At 35.4% G+C, this 19,332-nt stretch overlaps 1 protein-coding gene across 4 annotated transcripts in view; it reads right to left on the bottom strand.

Moving 5' to 3' along the window:
- Window positions 1-19,332, bottom strand: part of LOC115883967 (homeotic protein antennapedia-like) — a 449,763-nt gene that overhangs the window by 86,864 nt on the left and 343,567 nt on the right. The gene's annotated exons all lie outside the window — the stretch shown is intronic.

Below are 19,332 nucleotides of genomic sequence, written 5' to 3'. Positions count from 1 at the left end.
TCCATCTACCATCTCGCACCAGCTATATATGGATGACCTAAAGCTTTATGCAGCAACCAGAAAACAACTCAACAACCTTCTCAATATTACAGAAACATACAGTGAAGACATCCAAATGAAACTAGGAACAGATAAATGTAAAATAAACAGCATTATAAATGGAAAACACTCGATACAGGAAGAATACATTCTACAAGACTCAAATATCATACAGAATATGGAAATGGATGAGACATACAAATACCTCGGATACCTACAAAAAACAGGATTAGAGCATGCCAACATAAAACAGCAACTAAAAAGCAAATACAAAAACAGAATAAAACAATACTCAAAACAGAACTGTCCGGTCGAAACAAAGTGAAAGCAATAAATACCTATGCAGCGTCCGTCCTGACGTATTCATTTGGCGTTATAAAATGGAGTGACACAGAATTAGAAGAACTAAACAGGTTAACAAGAACAACATGTAACAAGTACCGAATACACCATATACACGCGGCAACAGAAAGATTTACACTAAAAAGAAAAGAAGGAGGAAGGGGATTTATGGATCTAAAGAACATGAACTACAAGCAAATACACACACTCAGAGAATATTTCAGAGAGAAAGCAGCTACCAGCCCACTACACCGAAGCATTGTTAACCTAACAACATCAGGTACACCGTTACAATTCAACAATAAAGCATGCATACCAGTTTGTAACGTTTTTAGTTCGTTACATGTCTTTTTTACATATGATATATGATGTCTGGCCTATCATCACCGGATTCCCTCTCGTTCAAGCCGGATAGCTTATTTGACGCGCAATTTTTACGTTCCCAGCTATAAGCCTATTCAGTAGCTACGGCTGTAAGGATTTATGGTATCGCTTCAGGGAGCGCGCGCTGTCAACATCGCTTCTGTCAATTCTCTGTGATCTAACTTCACTTTTGGTTGGACCGTTCGGCCTCTTAGACGCCATTAGTCCCAGTGTTGAGAAATGGTGGTCATTTAAATCTGGCTGTATTATCTGAATCAGCTGCCATTTCGAAGCTACAGGTAAAGCTGAGTTATTTTCCTTTTAGATTCGTTATTATTAGCGAATATTTTTAGGGTAGAGTTACGGATGGCCCAACTTGTATTTGTATTTGGCTGGCACGTTGGCGTCCCTTTGCTTTTGGTCTCCAGAATGTCATTTGGAAGAAAGGACAGATTATTTATTATTTATTGAGCCCTCGGAAGTACTTCGAGGTAGGTTCATTTTGTTTATTAGACGGTGTTTGATTTTAAACATGGGTTTCATGTTCTTAGGGTCTTACGGACGGACATTGTCTTACGGACAAGTGTCCAAGGTATGGACTATTTTTCAAGATCCTAGTAGTGTTCTCTTGTGCCACTATCTTACGGACGGACTATTTACAAGGTACGGGCATTATCCAAGGTCCTAGTATTCCCTTGTGCCACTGTCTTATGGACGGATGTCCCATGGACAAGTGTCCCCTGTAGGATTGATTTGTCTTCACATAGAGTGCCCCAGCGTGGGTGTGGCTTGAGCCCCGTGCTGCTTCACCCCCATTTCTAAGCCTGGATCGCCGACAGACAGTGCAGAGATGCAAGACCTCCTCGCGCTGCTACTGGTTGAAGCAGGGTTACATTAAAGAACAGCTAAGTGTAATTTTAAGTTCTAGTATTGCATTTAACACCTAAAATGTTTTCAGTCTTAAACAGTAACGTACATTTAAACTATAGCGTACAGACTATATTTAGTGGTTAGATTATTAAGAATATTTATGTCAATGCAGTAGTAAAAGTGTGATTTAGATTTTAGATTTCATAGTATCACGCATTGTAATGGTATTACTTTCTATAGACATCATTATTACGCTATACTAATAGATGAATGACGAGATAGATTCTAGAATCTACAGGTTGCAACACATCTGATTGAACACCGTATAAATTTAACAATTTAAATAAAGTAATGCTACTTTTCTTATATTTTCTCTAATATTACACGCATTGTATTTTCCTTATAGTCTTTACATAGAACGTATTTAATATTATTTACATATATAGTTTTATTCAACAGGTAACCACTATAATAATTATTAAAATTGTACAATGATATTCACCATCAGAATTCGTAACGAATAAATATAGTCATTAGTTTTAAGTATTATACAATTGTGTTTTCTTTCTCTGTACATTCCTGGCGCCCAATATCTAGATATCTTTTGTTTATTATTATTGATTAATTTTCTCTCTAGTGAAATACCTTATCCACGACTGCTCTCCGATGAAAAGCTGCCGTTCGCAGTGGTAGTTGTTTTAAAAAACGCTACAAGTTGATGCAATTACAACAACAAAGACTAAAATTGAAAAATGGAAATCCAAAGCCCTACATGGAAAACATGCAAACCAACTAACACAACCACACATTGACATAGCAGCATCCAATGCATGGCTTACTCAAGGTAACCTGTTTGGAGAAACCGAGGGTTTCATAATAGCAATCCAGGACCAGATCATCGCCACACGTAATTACCAGAAATACATAATCAAAGACCCCAAAACACCTACAGACAAATGCAGACTATGTCACACACAAACCGAAACAATAGAACACATAACCGGAGGATGCCCTATACTTGCTTCCAGACAATATACCCAAAGACACGACGATGTTTGCAGAATAATCCATCAGGAAATAGCAAAGAAATATTCACTCATCTGCTACCATACACCATACTACAAATATCAAGCAGCTAACGTTCTAGAAAATAAGACAGCCAAGCTCTACTGGAACCGGGATATAATCACAGACAAAACCACACCACACAACAAACCGACATCACGCTCATCCACAAACCAACCAAAACGACATACTTAATAGAGATATCCATACCAAATTCACAAAATGTCAAGAAGAAACACACTGAAAAAATTGAAAAATATATACCTCTAGCAGAAGAAATAAGGCAGATGTGGCACCAGGACATTGTAAAAATTATACCAATAATAGTGTCATCAACAGGATTGATCCCAAAATCATTACATGATAGTCTGAAAGGCCTTGAACTTGCACCAAAACTTTATATACCCATTCAAAAAACAGTTATCCTCCATACATGTAATATTACACGACAAGTCTTAAATACACAGTAAAAAGCGTTGACGCTTGACTTAAGTCCGCGACTACGTTAAATACCGGAAAGCCCGAGATTCAAGAACATAATAATAATAATTTGTTGTTACTTAACTAATAGTAATAGTACAAGAAGCTGGCGATTTTAAAATATAGATTTAAAATGAATAAGTAAATTTACTATGAGATACACATAATAATGTGTATAAATTCACAAAGAATACTGATGAATATAAAGCGATATATTATAACATAATTACATACATGCCACAAACTAGCCATATAGCGATTTTACAAACGAGTTGCAAAACTAAAAAACGGAGGGTGAATTTACTACAATAATCTGTGGCAAGAAATAACCCGCAATATTGTTATTAAATTCACAAGGTTTGAGGTACGCAACCCTATAAAGATATCGATGTCCAAAACAAAACCAAATTATTTCGCAATTGCAAAGACCAAACAAAATACTTTAAGATAATTCATCCTATAATACCTTTATTCTATCAATAAGTGTCGCTTTCTAAAATTTATGCCTCTAAACTTTCCAAAAGTAAACTTTATCCTCTCTTTCGTACCTGTTCCAAGTTCTTAACAACCGTGCGACCCAATTCCTGAACTCCTTCTTTCATAGAACAGCCTCTAAACCGCAGATTATGCAAAACCAGGTGGGAAAAAAGGACCGTCAGGCTAGGCGAAGAAAGAATTAGAAAGTTTGTACCTGAATTACTGGTGGAAATTGTGCAAAGTGGGTTAACGCTGGAAATAATCGTTTTATGATGGTTCTAATAGGAATTGACGTTTGGTCATAAATAAATGGAGTTAAGTAGGTCAGTCAGTGATTGTTATATCTTATACAGGATGTTTCAAGAAATTCATGTAAAAATAACTAAGGTCCGACCGAGGCGAGGGTCCGACCGAACCTGGAGACCGAGCCCGAGGCACGATGCAATATTTATTTAATAATTTATTAGATATATGAAAAAAAACATCGAATAATCTATAGTAATATATAAAATCCTTAAGTGACTGACTCACTGATTAATCACAATCCTGCTTGATTCTAGGGTGTAGAGGTTCGATAAGAAGGGATTTTTCCACCCCTCAAATATTACAATATTTTTTATTTAAAATCCGTTGAGTTTTTCGAAAAAACTCTTAAACACGTATATTTTATTTTGTTGTTTTACATATTTTAAGATTTTTTATAAATTTATACAGGGTGCTTCATAAAATATGACCATTGAGTAATCACGATTCTGCTTAAACTGCTTGACTGATTTTTGGCAAACGGATTGACTGTGGGGTGTAGTAGAGGTTCGATAAGAAGGGGTTTCTCGAATCCCAGATTCCAAGAGGGCGAAAACGCCCCTCAAATATTAGAATATTTGTTATTTAAAAAACGGTTAGTCTTTCGGGAAAACGCTTGGACAAGCATAATTTATTTGGTTTTTTTACATATTTTGAAATTTTTTAAAAAATCATACAGGCTGTTCCAAAAAGTTGGGTAATTTCTTAACCACGATTCTGCTTAAACTGCTTGACGTAAAAAGTTAATTTTTCGCAAACGGAGTTTTCGAAAGTCAAATTCCAAAAAGAAAATTTTATCCAGTTTGTATGTTAATGGAAATTCTTGCTTTCCTTTATCATCACCATTACAAATGATTAATTCGACGCGAACAAAGTCGCGGGTACACGCTAGTTCATATAAAAGCACAATTCTGTTAAATTTATAAAACTTACATTAATAAGACACTAACATCTAACATATCGTTTATTGTTTACGCATCGAAATACGAAGAAAATCCCCTTCGTGATTGATCCACCATCTGATCCCCATCAGATGGTGGATCAGATATGATCCATTCTTTTTTTTTCGACTTTGGACAAGTATCTCATTCATCCACGCATCGATATGTGGAGCGATACGCTCAAAAATAAGCTAATTTGACGATTGTGGGTTCTCCAATTCTTCAAAATCTCATTCAAATCGGAAAAACGGTTCTTAAAATATCTGAAAAAATGTGTTTATTTTTTTAAAGTTTTATGCCTTCTAAGGTAAGGTAACAAACGAAGCACTTTTATATAGAGGTAAATTGATTGTTTGATGAATTGATTGAACAATTAACTTGTTTTGATTCCAAACATACGTAGTAGTTCTATGTTCACGGAATACTGGGACACCCTGTATATTATACTTACGCAATATTAACCGTAGGCAGCTACCGAAAATAAAAGGCCACCTCTGTCGAAACAGCCGACAATCGCGAGATCAGAGACATTTTTCAGATGCTCCTCATTAACGTTTGATCGATGTCCCGGCCTCTAAATCAAACGACTTAACATTTTTCACGGACGTTTAACAAGCCTTGTCGAATCCCGTTTTTTCTCCTGAAAAACGGCGTTACGTATATTCAACGGGAATCTATATCTATTTAAGTGACATCGAACGGTTTCGATGTTATATACGAGCGACAAATGTAAGCATTAACTCCTACAGAACCGAGACCCAATAAATAAAGTGGAGAAAAATTTACATAGAGCACAGCTGTTGATTAAATTTAAAAATGATGTGGTATTTTTGAAATATTACAAAATTATGACTAATATATTTGTGTCTCTTGAAAGAAGTTTGTGTATTTCACTATTGAAAAAAAAACTTAACCTCTTCAATTTGTACATGATCTGTCCAGGGTATTTTCAAGAGTCTTCCAGGGATGGATGGGGAAGTGGAAACTGGCCCGGGAAAAACAGGCAACCTGTCCAAATCCACAAAAACAAAGTGACCATAACGAAGAAACATATTTTCTTTATTAATATAAAAGTAAGGGTGTTTTTCGCTCGTGCGAAGAAGCTCTTTTGCCTCCGGTTTTTTTTTTTAATTAAAAATTGTCTTTTTGATCAAAATATTCGTAAAGGCCAATATTGGGTCGGACATCTGAATTTTTACTACAAAATGGCTCAGTTTTACAGAGTTCTATTGCTTTATTTCCATTTGATCTTGAATAGGCTACGATTTTGAGAAACTTTAAGACTTCCCGATTCATTCAGTTCAGCTGACCCAATCCTCTGTGAAATACATTACTTTTAGCTTTTTGGGTATATACTTTCTTACACACTGTAGAAAGAAATTCTCTCTTTTTAGCTACAGCAACAGCCTCCTCGTGTACACGTGTTTTTAACTGAATAAACCGCGGTCGCCATTAAAACTGCAGCATTTTTTAGGTTATTATATAGTTCTTATCACGAACCTTTTCCTCTACACTTTTCTACATTTGGCATCTTGTATGATAATGTCATGACCCAAACGAAAAAAACCTAGGCAATACCTGGGGAATGGATATAAATGTGTTCTGATGTAATGCTATGTTACAGTCCATAACAAGAATATTTGGATTTTCGAGACATATTAATATTTTATTATCTAATCTAGTTTAAACCTTATTTAACTTCTCTCTGCTGTCTCAGTAATTTTTAGCAAATTCATTTTAGCAACATTTTAAATAACAATTTAGATTTGGCTTTTAGTCCGTCAATTTAAGCCAAGCATAGATATGTTTTCTCCTTCAACCGCAGAGTCCCCGTCAAATTCTTCTACTTTCTTACACAGGGGAGCTCGAAAAATATTGCACCGAGGCCCCCAGTTGTCAATCTAATCTACGCTACCGTATTCTTAGTATACATTTAGATCGAGACTATTTAAATTTACCTAATGCTATTCATTCTTTTTTTTTGCTGAGAGTCAGTCATATTTATTAGTTATTAATAAAAGAATAGTGGGTAAAACTATACAGGGTGAGTCTTAAATAAGTGCAAATATTTTCACGGGTGGTATATTTCGACCCCAGGAACACGTCTATGAGGGTTTTTTTTGCAAAAAAGATGTTTCGATCGAAAATCGAAATCGAGCATTTTTTTATATTTTCCTGTATATTTTAGAAAACTTTTTAGAACTTCCTGTTCACCGCAAATTTTCCCACGGTATAGTTTCTTAATCTCTGATATTACGGCACTAAAAGAGATGCAAATACCGAAAAATTGAGGTGGCTCAATTTTTTTTTAAATAAATCTATTTTTTTAAATTTCCAAACTTTAGTAACTCGATTGGACTTATTTGAAACTCGATAAAGAGAATATATTATGTTTATTTTATTGCGAACTACTAGCCCTGAAAATATTTGCACTTTTAGACTCACCTTGTACAACAAAAATTTTCAAACCGAAGAAACAACAGATGATTATTAAAATTATAAATGTCCCAGAGAAAGACATTTTACAATAGTTATTTTAAAAATTGGTGTTTATGTTTAAAAGCAACTGACGATTATACTGATGCAAATTGATTAGTTAGTTATGGAGTCACTAAGCATCTTACGTCACTTTAGTTAGAAGATTAACCATTTAATTTTTGCTATTCCAATCTTTTTTGAGCTCTGATCGGGACCGGCCCACCGGCCGCGGCCCACCGAGAATTTTCCCGTTTTCCCATATAGCCCATCCACCCCTGGAGTCTTCTCCACATTTCAAAAGCTGCCAACCGTCTCATGGTGTTCACTTTAAGCGTCAAAGTTTCCGGAATACAGTTCGGACCATCCTGTATATTAAACGATAAGGGAGACAGCACACATTCCTGACGAACTCCACATTGTACTGGCATTTCGTCTGTTTCGTCTTGCCCTAACCTTATGTATGCTGTCTGATTCCAATATATTTTTTTTTAGGAATATCGTTCTTGTCTAGACCTTTTTCTTGCAAGATGTTAAACAGCACTGTGTGTTCTACTTTATCAAAGGCCTTTTCGTAGTCGATGAAACAAATGTGTGTCTTTTTGTTGGTTTCTACATTTCTGTAAGAGAATAAACAGGCCAAACATTGCTTCCCTGGTCCCCGTTCCTTCTCAAAAGCCAAATTGGCCATCATCTAAATCAGATTTTTTGAATATTCTGTGTTGAATTATTTTAAGAAGTATTTTTAAAACATGGCTCATTAGGCTTATTAACCTGAAGTGTTGGCATTTTTTTGCGGTGTTAATTTTTGGAATTGGGAAAAAATTTACTTCAGCCAATCTCATGGGATCTTTCTACACTGCTTTTGTAGATTTGGTTTAACCGTCTAGTTAGCATAGGGATGTTTTCTTCATTGATCAATTTGAGCATCTCAATATGTATTTCATCCAGGCTTTTCCTACTTTACTACTTTTTTATAGCTCTCTCTACTTCTGAAGTTAAGATTTGGTTTGGTTTGCTACAAACGTTTACTAACAGCTATTGAAGAATTTGAAGGAAATATTTGAAAAAGTGACATGTAATGCTGTTTTAATAAAAATATTTCTGTAATCTGTACTGTTTTTTGGTTCCTCTGTGGAATAACATCCAAAATACACACTTTTATGCAAATGCCTAATAATGTTAATGCCTCTTAAAATTTATTTAAGAAGAAAATAAATTTTGAACCTAACCAACAATTCGTGTAGTCTGTTTTTATTACTGTTTCTGTTTATGTTTTGTTCATTATTTATAGCGACTTACACTAATTTTGTTAAATTATACGAATATTCTCGTTGATTATTGGTTTAAAATAAATATGACAATGTCCTCCAATGAAAATACGAGTTGCGTAACTCTAGTAATATTCTATTTCTGAGCTAGATGCTTTACTTAGACCGTTATTCAGAGGCTACAAATCTATCGATGAAAATATGCATAAAAAATTACTTCCTAACACACAACCAGAGGATATTGGTACACAGGTATATTATCAAGGTTATTATAATGATTTTCTTAGCTTTAAATCAAATGTGTTTTGGTGTTTGCACGACCATGCGGTCCTTACCACTTTTCATCTTACTCCCAGCGCTATATTCAACAAAAGAAACATAACATAAATATCACTGACTTTAAAGACAGGTGCTCGACCAATCCATTAACTTTATCCATCTCGTCCGGAATTAAAAAATAAAGACGTCATCGAAACAGCGTCAACTTCCAGTCTTTAAGCCCGGCCACGACGCAACTTAATCTTTTTCCACTCTTCTCCCAGGCTCTAATATCGCTTTTTAACCTTTCAGCCCGCTTAGAACGAGCGGGAACAGTTGTTCGAGGCCTTTTTCTGATAGGCCGTTGCGAGCGGCGATCATTTGTGAGTGACAGATCAACCATACGTCATCCTGACAGCCCGCTTATTAGGGAGGTGCCCTCGGTCTCTCTCTCGCTTCGTTTTTGTGGATTATAAAGATGTCTGCCGTCGAGGCTAGGCGAAATAACGGGGTGTCTATAAGCGGCGCGGGCAGTTGTTTTGTGATCTTTTTTCAAGGAATTTAATTACAGTGGTGATATAAGATCGATGAGAGTGAAGTATTACGAGCCCTAGCAACTAAATTTTTGTCATAACCTATGGGTATTTCGCCAAGAAAGTCAGCTCAAATTTGTGAGCATTAACGGGACACAGGACACAGAGTAGAATTTAATAATGCAAAAAAGTTATTATGAAAGAATCGATAACCTCTAAACGAAAAATAAAATAAGAAGTTTTTTTAATACAGTCTAATAAAAATATACTAGAACCGGCATTTCTGGCTTTGGGTGCCGATTTTCGTGTGTACGAAGAGTACGGTCAACTCGCTTAGTAAAATAAGACGTACTGAATAAAGACACAAGGCAAGTATTTTCCCAAGCGCATGGAATTTAGCGTCAGATTAAGAGATTATGTAAAAATACTTCGTATTTTTGCTCTTTCCGTCTAACTAGATTGCCATAGCGATTCACTCCTATACATGTAAACGCCGACCCAAGGTTTCGCTTGCCAGCAGGGTATGTATTGCTCAGGCATCTGTAGATGTTAGTAATGTATGGCAATAGCTTCTTTGATTTTTAATGAACACAACATAAATAAACATAACATGAGTAAAAATTAAAAATACATAGGTATATTAAAAATTAATCATACAGAAAGTTTAAGGCTTACCTCTTTAAGTAATTTTTATCAGGTACTAATAGTTAATTTTGAAGTTTTACTTGATGTAATGTCATTTTAACAGAACGTCAACGGTTTTTTAGAGACGCATTTGTTTTAAAAAAGTAATGTGTTTTTTAATAGTTGTATTTAGATATTTTAAATACACACACCGGAAAAGTCTAGGGATATTACAATTTTATCCAGCCATCATCAGTAATTTTATTATTTGCATTTCTAATATAATAAAATTAAAATAAACAAATAATTTACAGGACGTATTGGAAATAAAAATGCGATATTTAGCGAATTTTTCAAATTTACCTTGATTTTTGTTGAATTCTAAACTGTGAATTAAAAAAAAAGATAAAACCATTTTTACTTAATAAAGGGTATAGCCTCCTCTACTGTTCATTACAGCCCTACATCGTCTCTCCGTGCTCCTGATCAGGTTGTCGATTTCTTTTTGAGGTACAACCTGCCACGCTGCATTCACGGCCCGAACCAGATCCCTACGAGTTTCACGAGATTCTCAAAATTCTTCTTTGGACCGCGTCCCATACGTGCTCGATGGGGTTGAGGTCAGGAGATTGTGCCAGCCAGGGTAAGATGTTTAATTGATGAGCATTGATAAACTCACTTACCACTCTGACTGTATGAGGCCGTGCATTGTCATGCATGAGAATGAAGTTTCTCCCAAAATCATTGGCATTTGGTAACACGACAGGCTCAAGAATTAAATCACGATATGTGATTCCTGTTAGAAACCTTTCAAGAAAAACGAGATCGGTTTTTCGGCCTAACAGGACTCCTCCCCAGACCATAACTGTTCCACCTTGATAAGGGTGCACTTCCTGAACATGATCCAACCGAATAAAATTTCCCGGTTCTCTCCATACCCTAAGCCTTCTCGAATCCGGATGAATTCCAAAGCGTGACTCATCCGTGAAGAGAACATTGGCCCATTGTTCATTCGACCACTGAAAATGATCTTGAGCCCACAAATATCGTACCTCTCGATTTCCTCTCGTTAAGGGTTGAGCTCTCCAGGGGCGTCTGCTTCTTAAGTTGACCTCTCTTAAACTATTGTGAACAGTGTCAGGAGTAACGGTTACATTATGTGTTTCCTGGAGAATTAAACTAAGCTCTGGTGCTGTAAGAGTCGGTCGGCGTCGAGCATTTAATTGTAAAAAATGATCTTGCTGAGGGGTAGTAATGCGATGTCGCCCTGTGTGCCTTTCAGCAACATCACCACTTTCATGGTAGCGTGCACCTAATCGCGATATTACGCTTTGCGTTGTATTTAATGCTCTAGCTACGTCGATTTGGCGCATTCCAGCTTCGAGCATACCCATGGCCTACAAATATGTGGTTGTTTATTCAAAACATTTATTTTTAACATTAATAAAATGCTATCCCTAGATTTTTCCGGTTGTTTCTTTATTCTTTGTGTTTTTTTTTTGCTTCCGACGACAAGAAGAAATATATTTTCCAAAACGGTTAAGCATTTTTTTGTCCGTTTAGTTAATATACTTATATATACTTAAAACTAAATATTGAATCGTTTGAGAACAATTTTAAATTGATTAATTTTTCTACCCGGCAGCACGAAATCAATATTCAAATCGTCCCTATCGTCTGTCATCGCGTCCCTACAGAAAAACCGGACACCGGTGCCGTCCGTCGCGTCCCGGCTCGCTGGCATTAAAATTATAATTCAAACATAATAGTCGAAAATGGCGCGCGATAAATCATTCACGGCCGATATGCATTCGGCGATGAATTAATTGTTCGCATCGATCGAAACGTCGGCCCACCGCAACCGAAACAATATTTCGCGTTTTCCCCCTGCTCTTTCCAACTCTGTGCCGTTTCCAAAATGGAAATTATTTCGCGGCGTTCGGAATTAATTACGCTTTTTAATATTTCAGTGTCGGGGAGTCGGTATTTTTGACGGGGTAACTTTAAATACCTCTAATTTACCACACTGATAAAAAAGATAGACTTGAACTAAAGTCGTCATCGTTCATGAAAAAAAAAATTAGTGGCAAGAGAATTTATTTTAGTGTAAAAGAAAATATTTTGCCTGAAGAAAAACTCTCTTAATTCAAGAAAACTGCTTCTCTTGAAAAATTCGATAATTTCTCTTGAATCTATTTTCATTCAATCAAGTGCAACTTACTTTGTTTTAAGATAATAAGAAAAATATGCTAGGAAGTACTTCATTCAAGAAACATGGCCATTTTTCCAATAGCTAAATACTCTTTTGATGAAAAATAATGACACCCAAAGACGATGTCGAAGGACGGTACCTATATACAATCAGTCGGCAGTCCGATCAGTCTCACGTCGCATTTGTCATTTTTTATGGACACATTTTAGGATATATGGATTCTTTAAAGGAGTTTCTGAAAAAAATAGAAATTAGAAAATGGAGATTTATTTGCTATATTTGAATGTAAGAGACATTTACCTAATACACATGTTTAGATAATGCATGCGTGACTATAGATAGAATAAGAATATAGGTATCGATTTTTTTATGCAAATAATTACAAAAATTTTAGAATTTCAAGTCGTCGTATTAAAAAATTCAAAATGTGACCAAAGCTTATAATTTTAATAATTTGTTTGCTTTACTTTGATTAATCGTGATGTAACATTTTTTTTGTAATTTGTAGAGTGATGAACTAATTTGAATATGATTGAGTTTCTTCCATAATTACTCCATACTTACTTAATTCTTCTGTTGATTTCTGATAGAACAGATCGCGAGCTGTGTATTTGTGGTCTGGTCCCATATACCTATATATTTATACTTCTACCAATTCCAGTGTCCAGATTTACTAGTTCGTTGTACATTACTTCATTTTTCTTTTCTAAATTCATTTTGGGACTGTATTTAGTTCATTAATTTGTGCCTGTAATTCTTCAGAACTATTTGCAATTAGGACTATGCCATCAGTTAAGATATTTTCCACCTATTTTTACTCCTTTGTTGGTCCAGTACAGTTGTCGGAAGATTTCTTCTAGTGTTGCTATAAACTGCTTTGGCGCTTTGGAGATCTATTTATCGAGGAAGAAATACAAAAACGAAAACATATGTATAATTAAAATGTTTCTTCTTAGCTCTGAAAGGCCTAAATTTTAATTACCTTCAGGTGTTAATAGAGTTGTTGGAAAGAACATTCGAAAACTGGGACTATTCCGTGAAGAACAAAGCTGATATCGGAAATACGCATAACCAACAAAGTACAATTGATAATATTTTCCCGTAGCAAGATAGAAAAACCACATGTATTAACGACATGACGAAACAGCGAATAGGTGTGTATATGTGAGTGCCGTGAGTGGTCGGAAGACAAACTTCCGGGTACCATTTCGGTAATATTTTCTATTGTTTGGCGTTTTTTGTTCGCCACTGTAGATAAGGACAATGGTGATTCTATTATTCACAGATAAATTAATTCGTTACCCACATATCATGCATGTTAGTGTTATTTTGAAATATGATTGATATTATTGTTAATTAAGTACTAATGTTTGTTTTAATTGTTGATTTTCAATTTCAGTGATGAAGTTTGCTTGATTGTTGATGGCAAACAAAAAACCTACAAAAAAATACAATCAAAAGTTTATTAAAAATAAATATTTATAATTCATTATCACAAACCCATTAAAATTTACGAAACTCGAACCCCCCATTTCGTGTCACCATTTTCCTACAGAATTTCCGTTGTGCAGCTCGGGAAAATAAAACGACCGAAAAAAAGAGAGGAAATGGGAAAACAAGCAACGAAACAACGGACGACTATCGATCAAACATCGTCTGCGAGCAGCGGGGCGGTAAATTTAAAACGGCGCGACGAAGGCAGAACTGCCGGGGGTAACAAAGCAAACCTAATTTAAAATAATAACTTTACAAAGGTGGAATTAAGATAATAAGATTAGAGAATTTCGGGTGGCGTGGCGGTAGGACGTGTGTTGGTGTGTGTGTTGTCGTGTTTCCCTTTTCTCTAATAACGTCGGCCATATACCGACGTAGAACCAGAACAGAGGCGTCGAATGATTTTAAGATATAAAGAATGCCTTTTTTAAAAGTATCAGTGCCATACAATACTGTATTGTATATAAATTAAGTGGACAAAAATCGAGAATGTTCAGCCATCGTTCAATACCATGTCATATATTGACAACGAGATGAAAAAAAAAACGATTTTTCAATAAAATTGTAATCAAGATGGCTGGTCCCCATGGCAATTTTCTAGTGACACTTTTTTGACAGCTATTTTCAAAATCGACATTAGTTGACTATAGACATAAGTCGTAAGTATTCCTAAACCACATAAAATTTCTTTAAAACCTAAAATTTTCATGAGTTACTATTACGTTTACCATTTTTCCACGGCCCCAAATTCACCAATATTAATAAAACTTCTTTTATTAACATAGAGTACGAAAATATAGGTCATTGCGACCTTTCTGTTTAGGAAAACTTTCAACCACAGTTAAAAATAGCTCAAAACTCCGAGTTCAAAACAGTATATTGTTTTATTAGGTCTAAAAAGGATACTTTTGTGACGAGGCTGTACGTTCGACATTATAAGCGCGGCACAAAAAGTCATTTTTACTCTGAATAGAACCGAATAGAACAGGCTATTTTTTTTTTCAAACTTCACAGATAAGTTTTTAAACAATTTCAAAAGTTGCAAATACACACCCCGGAAAAGTCTAGGGATATTACAATTTTATCCAGCCATCGTCAGTAATTTTATTATTTGCATTTCTGATATAATAAAATTAAAATAAACAAATAGTATACAGGACGTATTGGAAATAAAAATACGAAATTTACCGAATTTTTCAAATTTACCTTGATTTTTATTGAATTCAAAAAAATACACACATTTTTTTTTAATTCTAAACTGTGAATTAAAAAAAAAAAGATAAAACCATTTTTACTTAATAAAGGATATGGCCTCCTCTACTGTTCATAACAGCCCTACATCGTCTCTCCATGCTCCTGATCAGGTTGTCGATCTCTTCTTGAGGTACAGCCTGCCACGCTGCATTCACGGCCCGAACCAGATCCCTACGAGTTTCACGAGGCATACCCATTCTCAAAATTCTTCTTTGGACCGCGTCCCATACGTGCTCGATGGTGTTGAGGTCAGAAGATTGTGCCGGCCAGGGTAAGATGTTTAATTGATGAGCATTGATAAACTCACTTACCACTCTGGCTGTATGAGGCCGTGCATTGTCATGCATGAGAATGAAGTTTCTCCCAAAATCATTGGCATATGGTAACACGACAGGCTCAAGAATTAAATCACGATATGTGATTCCTGTTAGAAACCTTTCAAGAAAAACGAGATCGGTTTTTCGGCCTTACTGGACTCCTCCCCAGACGATAAATGTTCCACCTTGATAAAGGTGCACTTCCTGAACATGATCCAACCGAATAAGATTTCCCGATTCTCTCCATACCCTAAGCCTTCTCGAATCCGGATGAATTCTAAAGCGTGACTCATCCGTGAAGAAAACATTGGCCTATTGTTCATTCGACCACTGAACATGATCTTGAGCCCACAAATATCGTACCTCTCGATTTCCTCTCGTTAAGGGTTGAGCTCTCCAGGGGCGTCTGCTTCTTAAGTTGACCTCTCTTAATCTATTGTGAACAGTGTCAGGACTAACGGTTACATTATGTGTTTCCTGGAGAATTAAACTAAGCTCTGGTGCTGTAAGAGTCGGTCTTGATCTTGCTGAGGGGTAGTAATGCGATGTCGCCTTGTGTGCCTTTCAGCAACATCACCACTTTCACGGTAGCGTGAACTTAATCGCGATATTACACTTTGCATACCCATGGCCCTTAGCATTTCGTGTCTGTTAAGATGTCTATGCTCCATAATGTCGTTTAATACTAAACAGAGTCATTTGAATGAATTCTGGCCAGTTATCATAAAAAACATAGCCTGTACAGGTTAAATTCGAACAATTGATGCTAAGTGTTTTTTATACATTTGACAAAAAATGCACCAAACACTTCTGCAAATATCCCAAATTTAGAAATAACTAGCGCGACTAATTCGTTTCAATCGAAGTAGAAAGAATCGGCCTATAAATATGTGGTTGTTTATTCAAAACATTTATTTTTAACTTTAATAAAATAACATCCCTAGATTTTTCTGGTGTGTGTAATATAAATAGATTTAAAAGTAATACGTTTTATGTAATTATATGTCGAGAAACTATCGTTACACTTGTCAAATTTGACACTTTATGTTAATTTAATGATATATTTTTCGTACTTTTGCGCTTAGGTCTAAAGGTGCTCTACTTTTATGACTAGGCGTTAAAATGAAGTTTTTATAGTGTCAATAACGTCGCAAAAATTAATACTTTTGTGACGTTGTTGACGAAAATAAGCAAAAAAAAAACAGCTAATAGTGACTTACTAAGTTTCCTCCGGTATGAAAACGTATAAAAAGACTAACCTGTAACAAAAAGAAAATACATACATAAGTATACTAAAGGAAAAAAAATCTGCAAATAATATTAATAGATAAGTATAGTTTATATATTATATCAAAATTGCATCCTTAAAAAAGCTCTACCAAATACATATAGCATGATTTGTTGCATTAATTTCAAGTTGATGTTTGTGAGAAAATTGACACAATTTCTCCAAATCATCGTTATCAGACTCTACGGCTCCATCAATGTCACTGGGATAGAAGGAGTTTACAAGTTGAGTGTCATCATCATAAAAGCTGTGTAGAGTAATTATTTATTAATGATGTGTTCCTTTTGTGTGAACTGTCTATACCAATTTAGTTTGTTTGTTTTTTTTCCGCTAGATTTCCAAGTTCACGAGGATAGTTTCGGCTTTAGTATACTAACATAAAACCCCCTAATCCCTCTAGTTACCTACGCCTATGTACCGGCATGGCTGGCTTTACCCGCGACGACTTTGACGGGCCCTCGCATGTCAAAACGTCATTACGGCGGCCATGGGGTTCGCCCCGAGCTTTGCACGGCCTGCGGCGGCCGCCGATAGCCAGTGGCAGGCGTCTTCCGTGGGTCTGGGAGTGGGGACGGACCCCACAGAGCGGAAGTAAAATCAAAGGGAGTGCGGGAGGTGAAGGGGGAAAGCGCCTCGTCCGTGGAAAAAACCTCGTATACGGAAATCACGCATGGATTTTGACGTAATGTATACGTATTGCCGGCTAATTGCAGCGATTTGTTATGTGTGGGTTTCAGGTTTGCCAGTTTCTGTTTTGTGCGAGATGGCGTGTGGGTTTGTGGTTGGAAGAACACACCACTTTGATCAGGTTTTAGTAGAAGCTTGAATATTATGGTTAAAATTCTATAATTTATTAGCTTTTTAGTCTTACATTATTGACAACACTTTAAAGTTGACGAAAAATGTTTCAACAAAAAAATAGCCCAACCATAAGTTTTAACAAATAGAAATTAATAAACTTTCAGACGGTTATTCTAAGTAGATATTACCGTACTTTACACACCTCATTCCTTTAGCCGGCATATTAGAGCTTAAATCTGTGTAACATGACTCTTAGTGTTATTAAAATTTCCTCAAACTCGGTTGGGCTATGAAATATGGCCGCAATTATCTCTATTTTTTCATCGTTTTGTAGAACGGCAGCGTCGAAAAGCGAAGAAGATGGAAAACTAAACAGATTAATAACCAGACGGTTACAGGGAACCATTTAAGCTCGATATCGCCTCACTAAATCACGCCGAAATTTTTGGAAAGCGACCAAATTTAATGTTGTTTTTCCTCTTTCTTTGGGAAATGACGATCGGTATAGAAACAACACGCAAGGAAATTAAAACTGCATTTTACTGGAAAAACAGTCTTGAACGTAGCAATGCGTTGTCATATACCTTCCAAGAAATAGGAGAAGTCCCTGCTACCGTAGATTTTTGTCTGAAGAATACTGGAGCCGGTGTCCATTGGTTTCGAGTATTTAGAAGTAAATAAGTAAAAAAAATTGTGTCAATCTTGTGACCTGTATATAAAAATGATCGAAATTTTAACAAAAAAGACATGCTGGAGACAAAAAATAACGTGTTGATGGCTTCTAAACATTTCTCATTCATACAATAATAAGCATTCTTATAAATAACTAACGTGTACCCGCGACTTCGTTCGCGTCGAATTAATCATTTGTAACGGTGATGATAAAGCAAAGCAAGAATTTCCATTAACATTCAAACTGGATAAAATTTTCTCACGTTTATGTCAGCATGAGAAAAAACTATCGAGAAACCCCTCCACAGTCAATCCGTTTGCCAAAAATCAGCTTTAAACAAAACAAGCAGTTTAAGCAGAATCGTGATTACTCAATGGTCATATTTTATGAAACACCCTATACAGGGTGTTTCAAAACAAATGCGACAAATTTAGGGGGTGATTCCTCGTTCAAAATAAAGGGTAGTTTGCTTTATAAACGTTGGGTCAAAAGTCAACCATTAGGGAGATATCGCGGTACAAAGATGGCGGAAAAATAATGTTTTTATTTTTTATCTTGTAAACGAAAAGAGATAGACTAATGAAATTTTATGAAAGCATTACTGTTATGAAAACACACTTCCAGGTAATTTTTTTACTTTTTTAAAATGAGTGGAAGGGGTTGAAATAAACTACCCCTATCATTCTTGTTAACGAAATTTAAAGAAAAATCTTATCAAACACATGCAAATGCTTTAATTTGGATAGTTTAGTTTATTTAGAAACTTTTTTACCTCTTGTGTTTTTTTGATAAAACTCACCGATTGGAAATTAAAAAATAAAATGTAAAGCATTACATGTCAGGACAAAAACATTTTTAGATTAAGAATCTAGTGATAATAACGATAATAATAATCATCTAGATAATAACGTATTGCAGTAGAGTAATGTCAAATAAAATAATATTAGGAACATCCTAAAAAGTAACAGCGGCCGACTAGATTTTTTCCTAAAAAAATTACATCAGTCCACTAGATTCTTTATCAGAAAATGTTGTTTGTCCTGACATGTAATGCTTTACATTTTATTTTTTAATTTCAAATCGGTAAGTTTTATCAAAAAAATACAAGAGATAAAAAAGTTTCTAAACAAACTAAACTATCCAAATTAAGATTTTTCTTTAAATTTCGTTAACAAGAATGATAAGGGTAGTTTATTTCAACCCCTTCCACTCATTTTAAAAAAGTGAAAAAATTACCAGAAAGTGTGTTTTC

The sequence above is a fragment of the Sitophilus oryzae genome, unplaced genomic scaffold (assembly GCF_002938485.1).
Source record: "Sitophilus oryzae breed Bouriz unplaced genomic scaffold, Soryzae_2.0 scaffold_2006_pilon_pilon, whole genome shotgun sequence".
Classification (NCBI taxonomy): Eukaryota; Metazoa; Arthropoda; class Insecta; order Coleoptera; family Curculionidae; genus Sitophilus; species Sitophilus oryzae.
The sequence above is the reverse complement of the archived record's forward strand: the minus strand, read 5'-3'. Positions and strand labels throughout refer to the sequence as shown.